The 9,176-nt window shown below is 41.3% G+C and overlaps 1 non-coding gene across 1 annotated transcript; it reads left to right on the top strand.

Annotated features, from left to right (window-relative positions):
- The first annotated feature begins 8,466 nt into the window (after positions 1-8,466).
- On the top strand, positions 8,467-8,574 carry LOC148547777 (small nucleolar RNA R71). Its single transcript, XR_015898336.1, has one exon. It is a non-coding gene; the product is annotated as a small nucleolar RNA R71 (small nucleolar RNA).
- Positions 8,575-9,176: the final 602 nt, after the last annotated feature.

The raw sequence follows: 9,176 nt of genomic DNA, 5'->3' as shown, positions 1-9,176 counted from the left end.
TCTTAAAGTTCATACCTAGCTACCCAGAATTCCCTTTTTCTATCCATACTCATGTATCAACTTTTTATTTGATTCTATCATATGTGCATTGATCTTTGAATTCTGAATTTGACATTGGGGTAACTTTTGTCCCCTTATTTATTTATATAAATATTTTTTTTGACATTAAAATAAATATAGCTTATCAATGCACATAGATTTTTAATTCTTATAGTTTCACATGAGTGGGTATCCAAATTCCCATTAAATTCTCATGACACATTCCCTTAACAACTTTTGTTCCCATAATTTCCCATACTTAACTAACACACACAATTCTATCTTAAGCTAACTAAAGATTCAATTTGGGATATACAATTGTTTTTCAGCTTAAGGTTAGTAATGTGGTAAAATATAGAACAAATGGGATTTAAAGGCTCAAAGTGGTTAACAAAGGTAATTGAAAAGGGTTGGCTTAATTTGGATAAGTGAGTTTAAACAAATAATGGCCTCAATCATGTGCAAGGATGCAAATATAATAAATATTGGACATATAAGATAAAACAAAATATAGATTACAATCATAGAGAAGTAAACACACAAGAAAGAAATAATTATGGTTAAATAATGTAACCATACATAAAGGCTCAAATATTTCACAGGTTGTGTGTTCTTTAGCTCAAATGTCATGTTCCAAATACAACTCAAGCAAATTTATCATAAAATTTTGAAAAATTAGTGAAATTTTTGTTCCAAAGATAGAGTCTTAAAAGAAACTTATTGTCTTTTCAATCAAGTAGAACATGCATGCAACTATCCTAACCTGTGCAATTTATTCTATTCTATAAAAAAAAAAGAAAATCTAACTAAAATATCCTAATTATTGGTGCTAGGGAAAAGAAATTACATCCGGAAGTCAGGTACTGACCGACCTCCCCACACTTAAGGCTTTGCACCGTCCTCGGTGCCGTCTGTTAGGAACAAGGGTGGGCTGGTGGCAGTATCTCCACAGTCGGGACCATTATGGCTCCCTGTGCTGGTAAAAGAAGTGGAGTCTGGGGTATCCGAGTCCTTGAAGTGTCCCTTGAGTAGCTCCTTGAGGTGTTTGAATCGGCGCTCGTTATGGCGCTCTCTCATCTTTGCTTTCTGTTCTTGCCAATCCAACCTTTCGATTATCTGCTGGAGCAATTCATCAGTTTTAGGTGCTTGTGGTGTTGAAGAAGGATTATCTTCAACTGGAGTAGTAGGAAGGCTTGTAGTGGCTGCTGGGAGTCTGAGGTATTTCCCGTTAGGGACATATTGATCATCCCGTGGAAGCACGGCTTGGTGTCTCCAGCTCTGTAGGAGACTCCGGCTGCTGAGACAAGATCTAAGACCAAGGCGGGGAAAGGTAAGTTGCCCGAAATTTGTACGTGTCCCATAGCATTCCGGATATGTCTTGAGAGATGCAGAGGTTGGTCTGTAAGGATGCACCATAGTAGAACAGCCATGTCCGAGGTGAAGGAGGACTCATGAGTGCTTGAAAAGATGTAATGGGACATGATCTGTGCCCAGACGCGAGCCTCCAAGGTAAGTGCTGAAGCCAAGATTCCCTTAGGACGGGTACGGTGGTATCCGTAGATCCAACGGCTGCCAGGTAATGCGATAACTCCGAGAACGGAGTCCCAGTCAAATTGGTACCTCTGGCGCTTAAGTGCGGCTTCTTGGAAGGCGTCCATTCCTTCTGGAATAGGGGAAAGACTCAGAGCTTGCTGAATGGCCTCTTTTATGATGGGGACTTGCTTCTGCCGGACATAAACAGACTGCAGGGTTGGCATGTAGAAGTTAGAGTAGAACTCAACTACCCAAGAAAGATTGACCTGCCTTGGCTGTCTCCGTAGGAAACCCCATTGTCTTCGTTCAATTTGTGGCTCAACAAAGGTAGCAATATTGGACGGGAGGATAAGAAGGTATTCATTGTTATAGTTCCTTTCTGCTAGGATAGGGAACATCTGCTCACAGTAGCGATTGGGAAATCGCGCAGTGTCCTTTGCTGGAAAGGCTTTCTCCTTTTCATCAACCTTTATTATCCTCTTAACTCTTTTTGTTGAGGGCTTGACTGCGGTTGAAGAGGGCTCTGCCACTAATGCTCTTTTAGTGCCTCTTCTTGCTGGGGGTTTAGGAGTCGCTTTCTCCTTTCCTTTCTTGGTGGCCATCCTGAAAAGAGAGGAGAAAGTAAATTAAATTCAAATAGATATATAGCAAGGAAGAGAACAGAAGAGTGGTGATGGATGCACATTAGGATGTAGATGACATTAACACATGCTCTCGAGTACATGTGAAAAGCCAACAATGGAAAATAGCTAGTGCATAGAAAGACAAGTGACTGCAAGGTGTTTATTGACATGCCGACAAAGGGCATGAGTAGCATAGACCAAGCAATACTTTGTAACAAACCATCACGTTTGTATTGACAATTAAATCCAATTAATACAATGGTAAAGGAAAGTTGTGAAAAGCAAGCATTGAATAGTATAACAACATAGAGAAGTGCATAATGCCATTTGAGCTTTTTCACAAACACATAGCATGCATGATGAATAAGGTATAGAAAATATGAAGGTGAACATGCAAGCAATCCCTTAAATAGAATAAAAATAATTGTCAAATAATTTGCAACAATCCACAAGCATATAATGAGGGATAATGACTCAAAAAAAAATTTCTAACACCATGTAAAAAGGAAAAGAAGAAGAAGGAAAATATGAATAATGAAAAGAAAAATAATATATAAAATAATATATAAAATGATAGAAAAGAGAAGAAGGAAGAAAAAAATAGAACCTTGGTAATAGAAGTGAGAGAGAGAGAGAGAGAGAGTGATAGGTGAGATAGAAGGAAGAAGGGAGAAGGAAGAAATAAGGAGGGAAAAGGAAAATTAGGATTTGGAGGAGAGAAAGATAAGATATGTGGCAATTTTAGGTTGAGCTGTGCGGCGCATGCGACACGGCCGCGTGGGGCACGCGTTCGTGTGGATGTGCTTCAATTATGGTGACGCGATCGCGTCGGTCACGCGGTCGCGTGACCCATGTTATGCTTCTGGCGCGAGTGCAGCCTCGCACTAGCACAACTCTCTGTTCAAATTAATTTATTTGCCAAAATTGGGACGACGCGATCGCGTGGGTCACGCGATCGCGTGAGTGTGCGCCAGAAAATGGATGATGCAGCCACGTCGGCGACGCGGTCGCGTGATAAGGATTGTGCTTCCAGCACCAATCCAGCATCACTCTCGCACAATATTTCATTGTGCACCCTTTTACGTTGAAAACTCAGGGCACGCGGTCGCGTGGGAGGCCATGATTCCCATGCGACGCGAACGCGTCAGCGACACGGTCGCGTGGGTTGATTTGTGCCATTGGCACGCTTCCAGCCATACTCCAGCGTGACTTTCTGTTCATTTTTATTTTTCTTTACTCTCCCTGTGACGCGGACGCGTCGTTGATGCGATCGCGTCGCGTAGTAAAATTTTTTTTTATATGCAGATGTAAATGCACGAAATGCACTGATAAAGAGAAGAGTTATTGAATAGGAAAAAACTAAAAATAAAGAAAAGAACGATCATACCATGGTGAGTTGTCTCCCACCTAGCACTTTGCTTTAACGTCCGTAAGTTGGACGCTCCACTAGCTCAATCTTCTGCTATGTGGGGATCTTCCAAGAGGAAGATCTCAAGCTCCTTGTTTCTCTGTATCTTCTCACCATGGTATAGCTTCAGGCGTTGTCCATTAACCTTAATAAGTTCAGAGCTTGAAGGATGGCTTAGGTGATAAACTCCGTACGGTTCGGCCTTCTCTACTCTGTATGGACCTTCCCATCTTGATCTCAACTTGCCTGGCATGAGCCTTAGTCGAGATTTGTAAAGGAGGACTAAATCCCCAGGTTGGAACTCTTTCTTCTTGATGTTTTGATCATGTACAGCCTTCATCTTTTCCTTGTATATTCTGGAGTTTTCATAAGCTTCTAGGCGAAGGCTCTCCAGTTCCTGCAGTTACAACTTCCTTTCGGCTCCGGCTTTCTCAATTCCCATGTTGCACTCCTTAACTGCCCAAAAAGCTCTGTGTTCTACTTCAACTGGGAGATGACAAGATTTTCCATAAACCAAGCGGAAAGGACTCATCCCAATGGGTGTCTTATATGATGTTCTATATGCCCAGAGTGCATCTTGTAGCCTGGTGCTCCAGTCTTTTCTATGAGGCTTTACTATCTTTTGCAAGATACGCTTAATTTCTCTGTTTGACACCTCAGCTTGCCCATTAGTTTGGGGATGGTAAGCTGTTGCAACTTTATGAATTATCCCATGCTTCTTCATTAATCCTGTTAGTCTCCTGTTACAAAAATAGGTGCCTTGGTCGCTCACGATTGCTCGTGGTGATCCGAAGTGACATATAATATGGTTTCTCACAAAGGAAACAACAGTGTTAGCATTATCAGTGCGGGTAGGAATTGCTTCCACCTATTTGGAAACATAATCTACAGCTAACAATATATAAAAATATCCATTAGAATTTGGGAATGGACCCATGAAGTCAATGCCCCAAACATAAAAAATTTCACAGAAAAGCATAATTTGTTGAGGCATCTCATCCCTCCTGGATATATTACCAAATTTCTGGCATGGGAGACAAGATTTGCAAAATTCAGCAGCGTCTCTAAAAAGAGTAGGACACCAGAATCCACAATCTAAGATCTTTCTAGCTATTCTTTGAGGGCCAAAATGTCCTCCACTCTCAGATGAGTGACAGGCCTCTAAAATGGACTGGAATTTTGATTGAGGCACACAACGTCTAATTACTTGATCAATGCCACATCTCCATAAATATGGGTCATCCCATATATAATATTTAGACTCGCTTTTCAGCTTGTCTCTTTGATGCTTAGAAAAATTTGGAGGAAATGTGCGGCTAACTAAATAATTAACAATAGGTGCATACCAAGGGACTACCTCAGATACTGCTTGCAGGTTATCAAAAGGAAAATTATCATCTATAGGAGTAGAATCATCCTTAATATGCTCAAGGCGACTCAAGTGGTCTGCCACTAAATTTTGATTACCACTCATATCCTTTATTTCTAAATCAAATTCTTGTAATAGCAGTATCCAACGTATAAGTCTTGGTTTGGACTCCTTTTTAGCTAATAGATACTTTAAAGCTGCATGGTCCGAATACACTACTACTCTAGTACCAAGTAAATAAGCTCGGAATTTATCCAGAGCAAAAACAATAGCAAGAAGCTCTTTTTCAGTAGTAGTATAGTTGGACTGGGCAGTGTCTAAAGTCTTAGACGCATAAGCAATGACGAAAGGATCCTTACCTTCACGCTGAGCCAGCGCTGCTCTTACTGCATGGTTGGAAGCATCGCACATGATTTCAAATGGCTGGTTCCAGTCTGGTCCTCTCACAATTGGAGCTTGAGTCAGAGCAGTCTTCAGCTTATCAAATGCTTGTTTGCAATCCTCACTGAACTCGAACTCAATATCCTTCTGTAGTAATCTGGATAAGGGAAGTGCGAACTTACTAAAGTCCTTAATAAATCTCCTGTAAAAACCTGCATGGCCAAGGAACGAACGGACTTCCCTCACAGAAGAGGGGTAAGGTAGACTAGAAATAACATTCACCTTTGCTGGGTCTACAGAAATGCCATTATTAGATACCACATGTCCTAATACAATCCATTGTTTTACCATAAAGTGACATTAACACATCTATCTAATACTCTAGATAATCCATCTAAGCAAAGGCTAAAAGAATCACCATAAACGCTAAAATCGTCCATAAAAACTTCCATACAGTCCTCAATAAGATCGGAGAAAAGACTCATCATGCACCTTTGGAAGGTAGTTGGTGCATTGCACAAGCCAAAGGGCATTCTCTTGTAAGCATAAGTCCCAAAAGAACATGTAAAAGTAGTCTTTTCCTGATCCTCAGGAGCTATATGAATCTGGAAATAACCTGTGTAACCATCTAAAAAGCAATAATGTGATTTACCTGACAGGCGATCCAGCATTTGATCAATGAATGGAAGTGGGTAGTGATCCTTACGGGTAGCTTGGTTGAGACGCATGTAATCAATGCAGACTCTCCAAGCATTCTGAACTCTAGTTGCTATGAGCTCTCCATGCTCATTCTTCACTATAGTGACTCCAGACTTCTTGGGCACCACTTGTACTGGGCTTACCCATTCACTGTCTGAAATGGGATATATGATACCTGCTTCCAATAGTTTGGTCACTTCCTTTTTGACAACTTCCAAGATGGTGGGATTCAATCTTCTTTGGGGTTGACGGACAGGTCTTGCTCCCTCTTCTAAAAATATTCTGTGCTCACATACTTGAGGGTTGATGCCTACTATGTCTACCAAGCTCCACCCAATTGCCTTCTTATGCTTCCTCAGCACATCAAGTAACTGCTCTTCTTGTTGAAAAGTAAGTTCCCTTGCAATGATAACTGGGAACCTCTGCTCATCTTCAAGATAAGCATATTTGAGATGTGGAGGGAGGGGTTTCAATTCTAACTTTTGATCATGGGTAGGCTCTGGATTATCTGGAGCTTGTGAAAATGACGAAGTGCCCTCATTGTCAATTAAGAGGGTCCCCACACTTGGACCTTGTCCAGTGTGCCTCTCTTCTAACTCTTCCTTGTGAACTTCAGCTACACTTTCATCTATGACATCACACTGAAAGATAGAGCGATCTTCTGGGGGGTTGTCAATGACTCCATTCAGATTGAAGATTACTATGCGGCCATCTATTTCAAAGGAGTATGTTCCTGAAAAAGCATCCAATTTGAATTTTGATGTCTTCAGAAATGGTCTTCCAAGTAGGATTGATGATGGCTTATCTGAATCATTATGGGGCATCTCCAAGATATAAAAATCAGTGGAAAATGTAAGCCCTTTAATGTTCACCAAAACATCTTCAGCAACTCCAGCCATTGTAATAATGCTTTTATCTGCTAACATAAAACGAGCTGCCGACCTTTTCAAGGGAGGGAGCCTCAAAACATCATATATAGACAAAGGCATTATACTAACACATGCTCCTAAATCACACATGCAATCATAAATTACTACACCACTAATAGTACAACTAACTATACAAGGACCTGGATCACTACATTTTTCAGGTAATCCTCCCATTAAAGCAGATATAGAACTACCTAAAGGAATAGTTTCTAATTCATTAATTTTGTCTTTATGAATACACAAATCTTTTAGAAACTTTGCATATTTAGGTACTTGCTGAATAACATCAAAAAGAGGAACAGTTACCTCAACCTTTTTGAATATTTCTACCATTTTGGGGTCGGGTTCCAGCTGCTTCCTGGGCTTCCTTGCAAGTTGTGGGAATGGAATAGGGGTAGTGTTTTCTGCAGTGTCTGCGCCTCTTGGTGCTTCCTCCTGTGGTTGAGTTTCTTCTTCTTCGGCTATGTCTTGTATGTCCTCTTCCTCTTCAACATCTTCTATCTCTACCACCTCTTCAGCTAAGGCGTGTTCTGGTGAGCTTGGCTCCTCCTGATTCCTCTCCTGCAGTGTGGTTCCGGACCTCAGGGTGATGGCATTAATGCCTCCCTTTGGATTGGGTAATGGTTGAGAGGGGATTCCAGTGGTGCTTGAAGGTTGGTTACTAGAATTTTGTGATGCTCCAATCTGTGACATAAGAGCTTGCAAGGTAGAGGTCAGACCGTTCAGACTGGCATTAATACTATTCATGATGTTATTTTCCATGGTCTGCTGTCTTCACTCAAAAGATTGTAGTAACTCTTCATTAGGAGATGAAGAAGAGTGAGTGAATTGAAAGGTCTGCTGTTGATTGTTCTGTGGTCCTTGGTTTTGCCTCAGGTGAGGTGCTCTGTAAGGTTGATTCTGCTGCATGTTGTTGTTATTATTCCATTTCTGATTTCCCTGATTATCTTGGCCTCCACTGTTATTGTTGTCCCTCCAATTCTGGTTAGAATTGTCCTGCCATCCATGGTTATTATTTCCACTTTGATTGTACCCTTGGTTGGGGCGGTCATAGAAGTTATGAGTGGATGCCACCATGTTGTCTTCTTGTTGGAGCTGCAGGCATTCATCAGTGTAATGGCTATAATCAGCACAGATTCCGCAAATTCTTTGCGGGACTAATTGTTGGTTTTACTATGGCAAAGGAGGTTGAGCTTGCTGAGCTTGTTGTTGATTCAATTGTATCTGCTTCAGCAAGTTGGTCATCTCACATATAATCTGAGCTAGAGCAGCAGTCTCTCTGCTAGAGGATACTTCTACAACGGCTTTTGAACGGCCTTGCTTTTGTCTATGGTTCCTAGTAGATTCAGCTAAATCACTGATCAATTGCCAAACCTCATCAGTGGTCTTGTACTTCTTCATAGACCTATTGCTAGCATTTTCCAATGTGGTCTTATCTTGGGGCCTCATGCCCTGTGTGATATAGCTAAGTAACACTATCTTGTCAATCATGTGGTGGGGGCATGCTTCCAGAAGATTATTGAAGCGCTCCCAGTATTCAAAGAGAGTCTCATTGTCATCCTGAATAATTGTGGAAATATCCTTCCTCAGTTTATCAGTAACTTCAGATGGAAAGAATTTCTCCAAAAATTCCTTTCTGAGTGTATCCCAGTTGGATACATTTGCTAGAGGTTGAGTGTAGTACCACTCTCTTGCTTTTCTCTCAAGAGAAAACAGGAAAGCTTTCAGCAAAATTGAAGTTTCATCAGTACCATCACGCCTGACAGTAGAACAGGCTGCCTGGAAATCTCTCAAGTGCTTGATAGGCTCTTGAGCAGGTAGGCCATGAAACTTGGGCATCAAATTTAGCAGTGCGGTCTTTATTTCAAAATCTGTAGCTACCGCTGGATGATGCGCTTGAAACGGTTGCATTGTAAAATCAGGGGCTCCTTCCTCCTGGATGGTAACTCTCCTAGCTGCCATGTCTTCTGCACGTAAAACAACCGAATCAGTAGAACGGGGGCTGGTTTCTTCCTCAAGTTCACTTTCAGATCCGCCCTCAGAGCGGACTAACTGACGCTGTTCTCGCCTTATTCGTGAAATAGTCCTTTCAATTTCAGGATTGAATATTAGCAAGCGCGGATCAGGAAGTGAACGCGTCATTTGACGAAAGAAACATGCAACTCATAGTAGCAAAATAAAATAAAATGCAAATA

This window comes from Arachis ipaensis, chromosome B8 (genome assembly GCF_059453495.1).
Source record: "Arachis ipaensis isolate K30076 ecotype BB chromosome B8, ASM5945349v1, whole genome shotgun sequence".
NCBI lineage: Eukaryota > Viridiplantae > Streptophyta > Magnoliopsida > Fabales > Fabaceae > Arachis > Arachis ipaensis.
This window is presented reverse-complemented; position numbering and strand designations above follow the sequence as displayed.